Source organism: Anabrus simplex, chromosome 3, assembly GCF_040414725.1.
Source record: "Anabrus simplex isolate iqAnaSimp1 chromosome 3, ASM4041472v1, whole genome shotgun sequence".
NCBI lineage: Eukaryota > Metazoa > Arthropoda > Insecta > Orthoptera > Tettigoniidae > Anabrus > Anabrus simplex.
The window spans coordinates 474462842-474479519 of NC_090267.1; the positions used below are offsets into that span (position 1 = coordinate 474462842).

Sequence of the window (16678 nt, forward strand, 5' to 3'; positions counted from 1 at the left end):
CATAGCCCGTCGGAGCTGTTACGCCATGGGTTTTGGTTTTGGTATGAATTATGGAAAACTGAAAAATGAATCTTCAGCAGTTTTTACCTAACTGCAAAACCCAGAGTTGTTCTAAAATATATGAATATTTTTGACAAGTCTGCCAAATTATAGCCCAAAAAAGGAAAACTGTGCCGCAACGAGCATTTTCAAAGGAGCGTTAATTGTCAATAACTTTGCAACGAATTACATAATCAACTCCAAATTTTGTTTGGGGGTTATATCTTATGAATATGTGCTTGTATTTTAAATTTGGTTAAGATAAGTTGTAAATTGTAGTTCAAAAATTTCAGTTTTTACTCCCCTTAAATATCTTGATGACTGAATCGAATAGAGATTTCGAAAGACATTTAAAAGTATTATGGCATGTAGTTACACTGTGACCGTGTGGTAGTGAACTATTATCAAGACTTGATGTGTTCTTGGAAAAGGATCGACGAACTTACTTGAAGTACTATTAGGCGCGATAGGATTTGCGAAGACCCACTTTCCAGTTATTCTTTTCTCCACATTTATTATTAATGCAACCCAAATTTTTATTCAGTAATAGGTCAGAATTCTAACTAATTTGGTTATTAGGAGCTGTCGTCTAGACCGCTCTTCCGCAATGTAGTGAGATTAACATAAAATCTAGGGGTTCTGATGGGCCGATCCCCTAATGTTTATGCGCAACTCACAGCATAGCCGTAGTGCAGAACCTCCGTTCAGTAGGTTTGCATTCTAAGCTATTTTTCATACACGTCTGGGCTCAGATTATTACTATTCTTATAATTCAATAATTGTTTGTGTAGTTATATATTGATTTCGATATTTTATTTGGATAAATCTGTTTTCTTCCCTAAAATATTTGTAGAACGCCCGAAAGAAATTCATCCTCTCCTTGACTGTTTCAGTTTCAATTGGATATACCCAGGAAAGTTCCTTGCCACGCCACTGGTATAGTTTTTGAAAACCCCTGATGCATTATCTTCAAGAAGCAAAATTACATTAACAACTTTTACCTTGATTGAATACGACTGCTGGAGTGTATATGTAGCGAGGTATACCAATGATCTGAAATAGAATAAATGCAAGAGATAATTCTCAAAGAGTGAGGTAAAACGTTATATACATAAATATTGAGATGGTGTCAAACATAGCACAACCAAAAAAATGTGAATATGCTAAAGGTACAGTGGGTAGAATAAGTAATCGTACATATTATATATGGTTGCAAACGAGACAAAAATTGTAATTATCGGTAAATGACATAATATACTAACACGTAATTCATTGCAACGTACAATTGGTGTACGCACTTTGTTTAAAACAAAGTATGGCTTACCGACGTACGAAAAAGGTGTGCATACAATTAAATCGATGTCATATATTGCATGCAAAAATCGCCAACTGACGGCTGAATACAAATCATTCATCTGTATCCAGTATAAAATTGTGTATTAGTATCTGGAATGAATGATATACAGGAATTGCATGAAGATCAGGGGAGATGAAGACTGTTGTGAATGAAAAAGTAGTTTCCTTATGGCAAGATAATTTCTAAAACACTGAACTTCCCTCTAGGAACTGTCCAGTATGTTGTAAACATAAACAAACGAACAAGATATACGGTGATTGTGCGAAGGATTGGACGTCTGAAATGAGAGTGGCCATAATTTATGTAGTACAACAGCAACAGTCCGCCTCTGTGGTGTAGTGGTTAGCGTGATTAGCTGCCACCCCCGGAGGTCCGGGTTCGATTCCCGGCTCTGCCACGAAATTTGAAAAGTGGTACGAGGGCTGGAACGGGGTCCACTCAGCCTCGGGAGGTCAACTGAGTAGAGGTGGGTTCGATTCCCACCTCAGCCATCCTGGAAGTGGTTTTCCGTGGTTTCCCACTTCTCCTCCAGGCGAATGCCGGGATGGTACCCAACTTAAGGCCACGGCCGCTTCCTTCCCTCTTCCTTGCCTATCCCTTCCACTCTTCCCATCCCTCCACAAGGCCCCTGTTCAGCATAGCAGGTGAGGCCGCCTGGGCGAGGTACTGGTCATACTCCCCAGTTGTATCCCCCGACCAAGAGTCTGAAGCTCCAGGACACTGCCCTTGAGGCGGTAGAGGTGGGATCGCTCGCTTAGTCCGAGGGAAAAACCGAACCTGGAGGGTAAACAGATGATGATGATGATGATGATGACAACAGCAACAGCCAATGAATTACCACCTCAATCCATGAGGAATTACATTTAAAAAGGCAAGAAAAACCCATTCATTACCAGAGCAATAGGGGGGAAAGACTGGAGTTTCCTCACGTAAATCGCAACAAACTCATGGAATACGGGAAGAACGTTGTATTTTCGTATGAGAGCAAATTCAACCTCCTTCGATCTGATGGGCGAAAAGATGTACGGCGTAAACGAAATCAAGAATTTCACCCTAAGATCATTGTACCAACCTTCAAGCATGGCGGAGGTCATTTCATGGTGTGGGGATAAATTAGCTACGCCGGAGTGAGAAAACTGGTTGTTGCTCAGGATAATATGACTGCCATAGCGTATATGAACAAACTCCCTGATAATTTGCTGGCCGGTGTTGTGAAATTAAAACTTGAAAACTCGTTTTGTCTTTAACAAGGCAACGATCCCAAACGTACGCTCGTATAACAGAAGAATGGCTTCTGTGTAATATTCGCGAGCAACATCTAACGCCTCCGAAGTCTCCAGACCTCAATCCCATAAAAAAACATGGGCATTTTAGGAGTGGAGAGTAAGGAAAAGGACATGCTCCTCAAAAGAAGACTTAATCGATCATCTGAAGAAGGTATGGCAAAATATTGATGCTTAAACCACATCCCAACGTGTGAGATCCAAGTCACGAAGGCTTCAAGCAATTATAGATGCCCAGGGAATGCATACGAAGTACTGATGCACAAACTGTGTGTGTTAGAGGAAAGCGTTACAACGTGTATGAATATTATAAGGCGTGATCAAAACGTTTCCATTTGAGGGCGTTGCTGCAGCGGACTTGCACGTAGCGCCACTCCGATGCGGGTATATAAGGACGGACAGGTGTGTGCAGTAAACATGGCCTCGAGAACTAAAGTGCCGTTATTACCAAATGCGTCCAAACAGGACATATGTGTTGTTATTCTGTTGTTGGCTGCCGAAAGACAGACACCGGTGGAAATACATCGGAGAACCAAGATAGTGTATGGGACATATCTGTCGAAAACCAAACCACCCTTGTAGTTCCGTACAGGTCGCGTTTCGACATAAGACGCCGGTCGAACTGGGAGGCCCTCTTCATCCATCAAGGACAACAAAAGGGTGTTCACCCGTGCTGATCTCTTCCCATGAGATTATCACCCCCTCGATACCCTCAAAAAGGCCTTGAATGGTCGACGCTTTCTCTTGGACGAGGATGTATAGCAGGCGGTTACTGACTTCTACACGCAGCAGGACACGGGGTTTTACTACACGGAGATCTTCAAACATGTGCGTTGGTAGGATGAGTGCCTCAGTGCTTACGACGATTTGCATTATTGGCGTCCCGATTCGGGACACAAAAATGTGAAGAGTATGGAATGAGGACAAACAAAAATAAATCAAATTCATGATACCTGGAGGTAAAGGTGAAAAAGCGACGATCAAGATAGGGAGAGAAATTATTGAACAGGTGGATAAGTTTAAGTACCTTGGAAGTATTGTGACTGAAGAGCTTTACTCTAAAACAGGCATAACAGTTCGAATCGCCTTAGCCAAGGAAGGCTTCAATTAGAAGTAAAAACTGTTTTGTGGCCCGCTAGAGAAAGATCTGAGAAAGAGACTTGCAAGGTGTTACGTATGGAGTATATATCTCTATATGGCGCTGAAACATGTACATTAAAGAAGAAATAACAGAGAAGAGTAGAGGCATTTGAGATGTGGATTTGGCGAAGAAATGAAGGAATAAACTGGGAAGATAGAATAACTAATGAGGAAGTTCTGAAGGGAGTGGGAGAAGTGAGGGGCATGCTGACAGTAATCCAAAATCGGAAGAAAAATTGGATATGGCATAATCTAAGATGTAATACTTTACTACAAGTAGCAATTGAAGAGATGATAGAAGAAAAACGAGGAAGGGGAAGGAGACGATATCAGTCATTATGCCGCGTTAGGAAAAGAAAGGAAGATTATGCAGAAGTGAAGCGAAGGGCACAAGATCGAGAGAAATGGAGGTCACAGCCATAATTGGACCTTTCGGATGGCAGAACAACCTATGATGATGACCTGGAGTGAACTTTGCTAGACAATGCCCAAAAGTGGGAAAAATTCCTGCCAACAGATTATTTAGCATTTAATTCCATGTAGTTATTTAAATGAAGACACGTTAAGTAAAACACATAAAAATACTTACTATTCTGATGAGGAAGAGAACAGAAACGAGATGTCGCACTGATTTGTTATACCGCATTTGCAAGTACTGAAACAGAAAGAATTACATTAGAATTTGATATGCCAATTGTGATTTTTTTTACAACTTATTTCACGTCGCACCGACACAAAGAGGACTTATGGCGACGATGGAATAGGAAGGGCCTAGGAGTGGTATGGAAGTGCTTTTGGCTTTAATTGTAATGTACATCTCCAACATTTGCATGTTTTGAAAGTGGGAGACCACGGAAAACCATTCTCAGTACTGCCGACGGTGGGGACAACTGCTTTCGAACTGTTAGACCGTCGTCACATGGCTCGACTAGTCAGTGACGTGAACTGGCAACTGTTACGAAAAGCGATTGGTCAGTAAACGGTTGAAGCTGTGTTCTGGACCGGAGAAAATGAACTTGACGGCTCTTTCGTGCCACCTGCTGGCAAGAACGTGCATTCACAGAGCAGTGAAGAGGAAGGAAAATATGTTTACAGTGTTATACAGAGTAGGAAAGCGAAAATTACTTAACAAGTAGGAAATACCGACTTGTTTCTTACCCTGAACCCCTAGTTTCATTCCCGGTCGTGTTAGGAATGTTCACGCGGATATGGGCGCTGATTGGAGGTCCACGCACTTTACGTGGAAACTAATCAGGAGCTATCTGACCGTGAAGCAGAAAGTTAAGAACAACGGTCGAGACGATTCGTAGGGTTGACCACGCGTCCTCTTGTAATCTACAGGCTTTCTGACTGAGAAGCTGTCGCTCTCTAGGCCAAAACATCCCACGTTTGATCCTCAACACCTCCGCGAACACTTGTAACAAAAGGCCTATCTGTCACTGAAGAGTTTTAGTATTTAAATGGGGAAGGAAATTGTTTCTCGTTGCTTTTCTCGACATCCCAGAGGTTGCTATTAACATACGGAGCCCATATTTCGTCCCCTTAGCAGATTTGGATTTGTAGAAATTCAGGAATATTATGGAAAAGGCCAGAAACTGGTATATATATTACTGAATATTATTCTCCACTTACGAGCAAGTTTTAATGAAACTGTTAGTCGATATTTGATACAAACATAAACACTATAAAAACTAAACCACCAAAATGTGTTCATAACTTTATCTACCACCAATAATGAAAAATACAATTAATTTTAGTATATTTGCTTTCCTTTCAAGAGCCACCGAGCATCAGGCGACAGCGTATCGGCCTCTCACAGCTGGGTTCCGTGGTTCAAATTCCGGTCACTCACTGTGATATTTGTGCTGGACTAAGCAGAAGGGTAACAGGTTAATCTCCGGGTACTCCGGTTTTTCCTGTCATCTTTTATTCCAGCAACACTCTCCATTAACATTTCATTTCACCTGTCATTCTTTAATCATTGCCCCAGAGGAGTGCGACAGGCTTCGGCAACCGGTACAATTCATATCCACGCCCCCAGACGGGGGCTTCATTCATTCCATTCCTGACCCGGTCGAATGACTGGAAACAGGCTGTATATTTTCATATTTTTCCTTTCTAACCTCACCGAACATTTTCCCTATTGTGAGTAACTAAAAGGCGATTTATGGAAACCGTTCCCCTGGTATTATTTTTTAATATAGTCTTTCAACGTTACTCGTGGGATGTTAAACGTTTAACTTGCACGTTCGTAACCTATTATCTTGTCCCTCATGCTTAAATAGCCTCCTTATCCCACTGCTTGCGATTTCCCATCCGAAAATAATAATAAACTTCATGATTAAAAAATAAAATGAAGTGGGATGAAATTACGAACATTCAATCATTTATTTCAATGGCGTCTACATTAACTCACGCCAACAACTTCACTGTAGCAATTACACACCAGAACCTACACCACGCGACTGAAATGCAGTCCAGTATTTCAAACACATATCAGTGCTCACTCTAGGGATAACAGGCTCTTAATTTGAATGCCGCACTAACTCAGCTAAGCATGAACAATTAGTTCTCCTTTTGCACGGAAACTAAACGTGGTGCTCACAACCAACTCTCACAACAAGACAACGTGATTAGGCTGCGCATGTGCACGTGGCTAAACCATAGGTACCAACCGTGCAAACTGTAAATTCCTAGGGGGACGAAATTAGGTGCGGGAATGGAACTTAGCCTTCTTACCTCATGTATCAATCTCATTAATACATATTTTGAACGACATTTTCGCACCATTCATAACAGGGACTGGCTGTATAAGGAATGGTTAATAACACAGTCACTTTCATACAGTCAAAGCCAAGGATGGGACAGAGACAGGTCAATGAAGGTAAAACAATTAATGTAGACAACATCGCACTGTAAACACTAGGTCTTGACACAAAATTCGCATCAACAGTGTTGATCTAGAAAATTTAAAATTACGAGTCATGGTCAAAGTGATTCAAATACGTGCAAGTAAGCTGGGCGACCTCAATTAAGAAATGTTTCACACAAGTTGATTTTCAGTCCAAACTACCGATGTGTTGGCAAACTCTCTGCTTTATCCATGCAGTGAGATGAAATACTCTAAAAGACAAAATTCTCCAATATTGAAATTTAAAAAATCCAAGTAAAAAATTTACAATTCAATGTTGAAAACATTCCAGAGCTATGAGCTACGAATTTTAGGCAAATAAAATATAAGAAAGTATGGAAATGTATCCTTTATTTATTCCTAACAATTACAATCCTTTTCTTAATCATTGTTATCCGGTCTATTAGATTAGCAGTTTGCCTTTTTCTACCACTACGTGCGCTAATGTGAGTCAATGCGGAGTTCCACTCAAGCCCTTATAAGTACATTCTATGCGGACATTTTTCAAAAATCCAAAAAATGCCTGAGGGTATTGAACCAAGCGACACATTACAGAAGGTATTATGTAAACAAGTTAATTTAGCTAGGATTTGAATGAAAAATAAAACGGCCGGGTGAGGTGGCCTTGCGGTCAGGAGCGCGCAGCTGTGAGCTTGCATCCGGGAAATAGTGGGTTCGAACCCCACTGTCGGCAACCATGAAGATGGTTTTCCGCGGTTTCCCGTTTTCACACCAGGCAAATGCCGGGGCTGTACCTTAATTGAGGCTACGACCGCTTCCTTCCCATTCTTAGGCCTTTCCTATCCCATCGGCGCCATAAGACCTCTCTGTGTCGGTGCGACGTAAAACAAATAGCAGCAAAAAGAAAACGATGAAAGAAACAAGCTATTTCAGGCAGTTTTTCCGTAACTGCATTTAGGCCGGAATTGATTTTCGAAATTTGTATTTTTAGTTTGATAGAGCTATTCATGACTCACAATTTGAAATATTTCCCGTCCCTTTAGCCCTTCAACTTTCGGCACAATTGGGGAAGTTATTTAATTTTATGTTTTTCTTAGTATGGGGACCCCTATTTTGTCTGATAAATATGTGCAGGAATATTTTATTTAGAAAAATAATTTCAAAATACTCACGCCCTTGTTCGGCTCAAAACACTGTGTTACCCATAACACTGTTTTGCACCCTCAACGGCACGAAAGGGGCGGGGGGTTGACATTTTCAATTGCTGCCCTAATCTTTCCTCAATAATCATCCCTGTTCTCAGGCAATGTTCCGTACATTATTTCACGTATTTAGCCCCCAAAAATATTAATCCACTTTTTTCAACTTTACCCATACACGAACAGAATATCAAACAACTATACCGACCCTACTCCATTGAATAACAAAAAACATGCAAGCAGAATATCGTTGTTGCTCCTAGAAAAACCGCTATGTGAGAATATTTCAGCTTATATCTCTGACCAGAAAGGATCTCCCACCTAAGGTTCACTATTGCACGAACTTCAGTTCTAAATGGTAAATGTACTGTGGGTTAGTATTTTTCCCCTCAGCATTGGCACATTCCTCTCTAAAGAACCAGAGAAAGAAGGAAATGACATTTGGTCCTTGTTTCAATGACGGTGAAATCCTGACATTCATTTCCCCGCGGTAGAGAGGGGGCAACGACTGCATATAAAAATAATATTTTATATGCAGGCGGCTAACGAATGAAGGGACCGATTATCTCCCGGTATAAGGAGATCCCCTATACCAAGTGCCAACAGTCTCTTTGAGAGTGGATGAGCGGGTATGGGTAAGGGCGCTCTATTGTCCTGGGGACAAGAAGTTGTTCCCAAAGGCGGAAGAACCAGTTTGGTCAACGGCATTAGGATGCAGAAGGCAACGGGAAACCACTGTATTAAAGATCCTGAGAGATATTCCAATAAATCCACATGGCATGGCTGCAACGTCAAGATCGGAGCTGGCCGTGTGGATCGTCTACCTCCGTTTGGAGACGACGGCTTAAGAAGAAGAAGAAGAAGAAGAAGAAGAAGAAGAAGAAGAAGAAGAAGAAGAAGAAGAAGACTGTCACATTACGGAATTTTGAGGCGCAAGGAAGATATTTACCTATAGTGAGTCCGTCGAAACTAATGAAAGATACATGAATTAGAAAGTAATGAAAGAAATAAGACATTAAATTCTAGGATTATAGGCTGAAAATTTTGTGCTGCCATGGAGAAAATGAATGGCTTATTTCCAAAGATACGCAACTCCATTTTTTCGGATGTGAAACTGAACGTGGGAATGTATTCCCGCAATAGTTCTTTATAATGTGGAAACGTATTTATTGCCAAAGCGACGCAACTCCCCGCTGTTTTTATTTCCAAAGTGCCGCAACTCCACACGACTAGTAGCCCGGCGCACGCATATCACGTGATCGCTCACCGATTGTAGTGGGACTCTGCTCGTCCGCCCGCGGTTTCGTAATTTCTCTGCAGTTTTCTGTAATAGTGGCGAATATTAGTGGAAATAGCAAAGTTTGATGAAGAGAGGCAGGAACATCATTACGCGCGGAAAAGAAAACGTACACAAGCAGAATGGCAGTAAAATAAGGACAGAAATTGAAGGACTTATTTCCAAAATTACACATTATACTTAAAACTTTTAGCATCTACATTGTGACTTAGCCTACAACGGTACGCATAATTTACATTTTCAACCGCCCCCTTTTAGTTCCAAAGTGACGTAAATTATAATCCCTCCATCCATTTTGATGGCATTCTTTGCACTAGGATTTTAGCCAACATGGCAAGCATATTTCGTTTAAAGGGTTGTTGATGCATAGAAGAAATGAAGTCTCTCAAATTATTAGGACTTCATTTATTAAAAATTGCCTTTGTTGAAAAATTTCATTTCTTGGAGATGCATCACTTTGGAAATGAGCCATTCACTTAGGTAAAATGTACCATCAAATTTAAATTGTTGTATCATCGATAATTTAAAGTTAGTTGATTATTTTAAGATAATTACAAACTGTGCAGTGAGACTGTAAATAACCATTACGGTTACATCGATAATTGTAAATATTTACTGTTAAAATCTACATATATAGAAATACTTGCGAGAAAGGGACGTGATGCTCGATTAATTGTTGACTACTGAAGAATGTTAGGGATGACAAGAATTCTGAGTTCGGCAATATAACGAACATTATATTGAATTCTATTCTACTGCATCTGAAGACAATACATTGAAAATTAGATAAACTGATTAGTGTTTTTATCTTCCTTATCACTCAAAAATATTAATCCTCCACTTCCACACTTTACTCGGCTTCTTCTTCCGCCTGTTCCTCTAAGACTTCTCCCTTCACCTTCTTAGTTCATTCCCTTTTCCGTTATATTATTTGACAAATTTGTGTTACTTGAATCAAGCTGTCGCATATCAAAATTTGAAAATTGACCATTGTTTTTGCAACTTATTTTTTCTCATTGTCACTATTCACTGTCAACTTTTGCACACCGCTGTCATATACTCTAACCATTTCAATGTCAGACTAACTGTATAAAATAGTGTCATTAGCATCAAAATCGTCAAAAGACAATAAATCAATTCTCTCTCTCTCTCTCTCAAAATATTCAAAAACAGTAGCACTGTTAAAAAGCATCTGTGGCTCAGGCAGCAGCGCGCCGCCCTGTCACCGCTGGGTTCCGTGGTCTAAATTCCGGCCTCTCCGTATGAGACTTGTGCTGGGCAAGGCGGAGACGGGATAGGTTTTTCTCCGGGTTCTCCGGTTTTCGCTGTCATCTTTCATTCCAGCAACATTCTCCATTATCCTTTCATTTCAACTGTCAGTCATTAATTGTTGCCCCAGAGAAATGCGTCAGGCATCGGCAGCCGGCTCAATTCCTATCCTCTCCTCTAGATGGTGGCTTCATTCATTCTATTCCTGACGCGGTCAAATGACTGGAAACAGGCTTTGGATTTTCAGTAGCACTATTCTCCAACATATTTACTCTGCAGATGCCAAGATTGTGTGCTGAATATTGCAAGGTTTTACCTTTGCCATTTCTTGAGCGAATTACAAAATCAGGACTTCGCTTTGTAACCTCTCTGATGAAGTACTTCCGTGCCACTGAGGTTCTCAAAATGCACTTTTATCAGAAACAAACTTTTTGAACGCTGCCAGTACATAAATGTGAGGTACATCAAAATTTTCAACTATTGTCAGTCCTACGGATAAAAACATATTATACCTGAAAACGAATCCTTTAAATCAAAAAAAGAATGAAAAATCTCACTTTAATTATTTTACCGGGCGAGTTGGCCGTGCGGTTAGGGGCGCACGGCTATGAGCTTGCATCCAGGAGAAAGTGGGCTCGAACCCCACTGTCTGCAGCCCTGAAGATGGTTTTTCGTGGTTTTCCATTTTCATTCCAGGTAAATGCTGGGGCTCTACCTCTATTAAGGCCACGGCCGCTTCATTCCAACTCCAAGGCCTTTCCTATCCCATCGTCGCCATAAAAGCTATCTGTGTCGGTGCAACGTAAGGCCACTAGCAAGAAAATACTTTTAATTTTTATAATGGCATTAGTTTCGATAGACTCAAAAACCTCACAGTCGTAGAATAAGTCATATCTTCAATAAATAACACCCCATCCAAGCATAGTGCTTTGAGTCCCATCGAATGAGTTGTCGGGAGACTCGTTTACTCTTAATACGAACTGCAGTATTCACCTTTAGTAACAGTAGACAGTCCTATTGCGCTGACCAAGTATAGGAGAAACCGACAAATCGAGAATATCGAATATATGAAAGTAATACCATTTCCTTCTCGAAGCTTTCTGTTCGATAACCATGCCTCATAATGTTGAAAAGTTCTTGATCAACTTAATATCATCCCTGTTTTGCCAAAAGGGCGAATGTTACAATGCTCTTCCTATCCATTATTTCCCTTAAGACTGGTCACGTCTTCCAGCTATATATTGATATGCAGCCCAACAGAACAATTTTCGTTGAGTTCATTTTCCTATGCGCGTGTGTAAAGGAAAATGAACTTTACTGTATCATACTGAAGGAATGTATGTTTGCATGATATTTACCCACTCCTAGAGTGTGATGTATTTAAGGTTCATTTTCCTTTACACACGCTCATAGGAAAATGAACTCGACGATAATTGTTCTGATGGACTGTATATCAGTATGTCGCTGGGAGGTGTGACCAGTCTTAGGGGAAATAATGGACAGGAAGAGCATTGTCACATTCGCCGGTTTAAAAGAACAAGGACGATATACATCTACAGTCAAAAACTACGTGGACTGGTGCCTACAATGTAGGCAACACAGTGTACACCTATGTACGTCAATACGTTCTTAGACTGGCGTTAACAGTTCAAGGATCGTATAGTCTTTTGATCTGCCCTTACAACTTGATCATCTCAAACGGTACGCTAGTGGATTTGTATATTTTTTGGCAGAACTTGAAATTTACCCGTTGCTCAAACTACGACATTCTCAAGTTCCACAGCTGACATTCAACAGAGACCGTAGTTCTGCTTATACGCGTACGAAGTGCACGCAACCACCTTCTTGCTGGGACTAGCGAAGAACTGTCACAGCAACATTCAGTAGTGCACTACAGCGACGCAAGACGGCCAGTCCACGAACTTAATGACTCTAACGATAAAACTAAAATGTTCAATAGCAATTCACAAAGAACATTATTGTTTCTACGATACCTCGTAAGCTGAAGTGACTCGTAGCTTGTGAAAAACCGACAGAATGGGAACTGGTACAAGCACTGCAACAAGTATATGTCCGAAAATGTTATAGCCGAACTGATTTCCGTTCAGGTAGACATCGGCAGGAACCCCCATCATCGATGTTCCAGAAACCAACCTATTGAATGAGAACAGAAATATCAATTGCACGTTGCTTCATGGAGTACATGAAAAATTCTTTAAATATATACTCGTGCTTCGTGATCACAAAGCAATGGCAATAAAAGGATGTCTGACTTAACCCAATGCAGGGGAGAAATTTCGGGTATATGAATGAAAATAGAAATATGGAATATTCATATGCTATGAGATGTGAATAGATGCTCCTTTTTAAATAATGAAAAAATCAAATTCCATTGCTAGAAGGAGGCAATTATGCTTACTGATATTCAACAGATCTTATCCTATATTTAGAGCCCTGTTGTTTATGCAGTAATAGGTTAGAATGCTAATTAATGGGAGTAAAATAGCTCTTGGGGTTTCTAAGATTTCAAGCCCCTTACGTTCACGCAAACCGCATAGCAGAACTGTTGTACGGGTTAGAAAATACTTATTACTCGCTTCATGATGTCGAAATTCTAACCTACTAATACGCAAACATCCAAGCTCTATCTACAATACATTTAAGAAACATTTATTTTGACTGTTCTGGTAGGATGTACATTTTCTTAACAAATAGTGCTTAAAATATTTTCTAATGCCATATTTGATCCACGCAGTGACGTTTCCTTGTTTTGTTGTTCGTGTCTTGCCATGAAATATAGAAGGGGTTTGTACATGGGGTTATGTTCTAATCTATCTCTATATATAAAATCTCTATATCTGTCTGCCATTGAGAGCGATTATAAAAAACAAGACGGTTTTAACAACTAACATCCATATCATATATATGTTGTTGCATCTAACAACCAGGAATTTGTTACTTATTAAAGAAAATTATGTGTCCGAAGCTTCGCTGTAGATGGTTGCAAAGAAGCACAGAAAAACATAGAGATGGCGACGAATACCGTCATAGATTCGCTCGCCGAGGCCAAGATTTGTTCCCGCTAAATTAGCAACATCTTCTGTGCCAGCCAATAAGATACGGTAGAGCACCTCACCAATGTGCAGGCCAGAATTGACGCCGCTAGACACGCGTGACTGCCATATTGTTTGGGCTACGACATCATAGACCGACTTCTGTCTTCTGTTGATAAGGATTTAGTATTATTATTTGATTTTATTCAAATTTTCAAAGAAGTTGCAACAGAAATGGATGTTTTCGGACTGTAGGAAGAAATCAGAAATCTACGCATAAATGACGGGACGAGTTTGACTGTGGTAAAGCCATTCAACAATATTGTTCATGCAGAAATTCTGACGGGCTCAGCTTCAGGAAAAACGTGTTTTATGCCAAGAATAGATTTGAAAATACTGACATACCATTGATTCTTAAGCGAAGACAATTTCGTCTAAATTTAGCCTTCTCTGTCGCAGGCTACGTGGCACAGGGACAAAGTTTTACATAGATTTTGGGTGAATGGATGACTATAGGTCTATGGAGTAACTCCAGAGTTCGCAAATCCGTAAACGTCAAAATATAACTCCCAGTACAACTATACTCAATATAGATCATGAGGAAATTTCATAATTTCTGTTACGATTCTATACAGCTGACATGTATGTAATATGGGAAGTGTAACTTTTGTTCCTAAAATATTAGCATATTCATTTCAAATTCCTAATTACATATTGCATAGTAATTTTTACTCTCTAAGACAGGTTTGCGTACTAGTAAGACATAAATAATCATGTTATTCGAAGCAGCGAACAGAGTCGTGAACTTGGCCTTCTCGTCCAGGATTAACAAATGTGTTACATACTTCATTATATATCTACTGTGATGTGTACTATGTTCTGTATATGTTGGAAATGGAATGGCATATACATTAGGCAGTATTGTGATGAAGTTAGATTACTTGAGCTGCGTATGCAGAAACGCAATTTTTTGTGTAGATGGCTATAGAACGACGGTTTTGCAATAAGGTAAAAAAATTCAAGAAGTTTAAGTTCGGCTTTCCTCAATTCTAAAATCTCTAGCTATCAATGTATATTAGGAGGATGTTTTTGAATACTTTTCGGTGACCGTGCCGTTTCACGACAGTGAAACTTGAATAATAATAGATTGTACGAAGAAAAAATGCGAGGTTTTTTGCGTAAGACATGACAACAATTATTTCTTGCAGGAATGCGGGTAACAGACAAATGGAAATTATACAGACTATGGAGTGAAAGATGCTGTGGAATGTGTGAATAATGCGGAGTAGATTTGCCAGGTGTAGGATATAAAGCCAAGGAACTGTCCACAATGAAATACTTGTGCTACAAAATGTTTATTCCCAGAGAGTGCAGTATTTTTACGGTAAACCTTTAAAGAAGTCCTCTAGATTGTCCAAAACACGTTGCTGCGATGCGAGAGATGTCAAATACCAGTCAACTCACACTCTCATGTTTCACAGTATCCTCTCTTCTCCCAATCCGTTTCACTTTGGGAGAGATCAAAATTACATGGAGACAAGTCTGGTGAGCATGGCGGGTTTACCAGCACTTCGTATCCCCAGTCCTGAAGTTGCCTTTTTTCCGCGCAGAGCCTGCCTCACTATTGTAGTCCTATCTCCCTGTGAGTGGTACCTATCCTACGCTCCGCTATCTCGTTCCTTGTCCATGTACTATGAATGTCATGTTTTCCAGGATATGTGACCTACATGGTAGCATTGGGCAGAGGTCAGAAAAATTACAGTTGCCTTGACTTATGCCCCCACCATCGTATATTTATGAAAGGTAGTTTTACAGAAGAGTATTGAAGGGGAGATGGATGGATAGGTTCTTGAATAAAAATACAAGAAGCTAGCAGTAAAACTTGACGAGAGGAAGCAACATGAATTGACAGGGTATATCTTGCAAACGTCAACGTTGTTCAGTTGGTTTTGGAGATAAGTGTGGGTGTGATAATGGTAAGGGGAGGTTACGATATAAATATAAGAGACAAGGGAAATATAAGGGAATTAGATATTGAGATAAGTATCTGTATAGGCAGGATGGCGTGAAAAGATGAATAAAATGTTGTGAATTGATGACCAAAACAACAACAACAAATCACAATTTATATTTTTAAAATATTACTAAGATTAGGAATTTCAGGCACTAACAGGTTAGAATGCAAACGTATTTGAACAAGGCGGAAGTATCATCTAGCCGCTCTACAGTTATGTTCGGTGAGTTGCATAAATTGTAGGGGTTCTGATAGTTCAGATCGCAATTATTTATGCAAACCTCACTGCAGAACTGTTGTGCGGGTAGAAAACAATTGCTCCTTGGTTAAATTCGTTTGTATTCTAACCTATTCGTGCATACAAAAACTTATAGACCTGTCTGTGTTGTACTCACGTGGCTATGAGAGACAACGAGGTTGGTAGCAATTTCATCTTCCTTCCACCCATAAGGTAATCCTCAGTCGTCACTTTCCCAGCAAAGAACCCATGGTAGATGCCAATACCAACAGATACGAGTAAGAGCAACGCCAACACCGCGTAGTCACCGACGCTGAATATTCTCAGGATAGAATCAATGTCATCTTCGGGGAACAGCGCCATGGTAGAAGGTTTTCTGAAACAGAGCATCAATCCGCAGTTCTGAAATATGCAACACCTCAATTTCTGCACGAAATACCTGAATACAACGCCTAATTAAAATGAGGTACTTCCTTGAACTAGTGGTGGAAGATAGTATTAATCAAACTTATTCAAAAGTTTTACTAATATATTAATTACCGTAGAAGAAAACAAATCAAATCGGTGAAAGTTTTCGAGAATTCAATAGGCACTGGTAAACAGAACGACAAGATAACTGTGATTTCCTCGCTCGCCCTCCCCTCTAAGGCTGTGCATTGCTCTAGACCAATGTGATTCGAGGTCAGAACACTGCTTAAATTACTCAATAACTTCCCCTCACCGACCACGCTTCATCCAAAACTCCTCTAGTTACAGCAGGCTTCGTTTCCTACTGCTACCTGTTGACTTAATGTAAACCTAAAAACGTTGACCTTTTAATATTTAATTTGAAATTTAAAGGTACATCACAATTCCCTTTTTCTGCTATCGCCTTGGGGACGGATCCACCTTATTTCAATTACACACCATATACATTA

General features: G+C 40.1%; 1 long non-coding RNA gene across 1 annotated transcript; it reads right to left on the reverse strand.

Annotated features, from left to right (window-relative positions):
• Nucleotides 1-4426: 4426 nt before the first annotated feature.
• On the reverse strand, nucleotides 4427-16001 carry LOC136867451 (uncharacterized). Its single transcript, XR_010859690.2, has 3 exons — nucleotides 15919-16001; nucleotides 12451-12610; nucleotides 4427-4474 (listed from the first exon to the last, which is right to left on the reverse strand). It is a non-coding gene; the product is annotated as an uncharacterized lncRNA (long non-coding RNA).
• Between the last annotated feature and the right edge of the window lie 677 nt (nucleotides 16002-16678).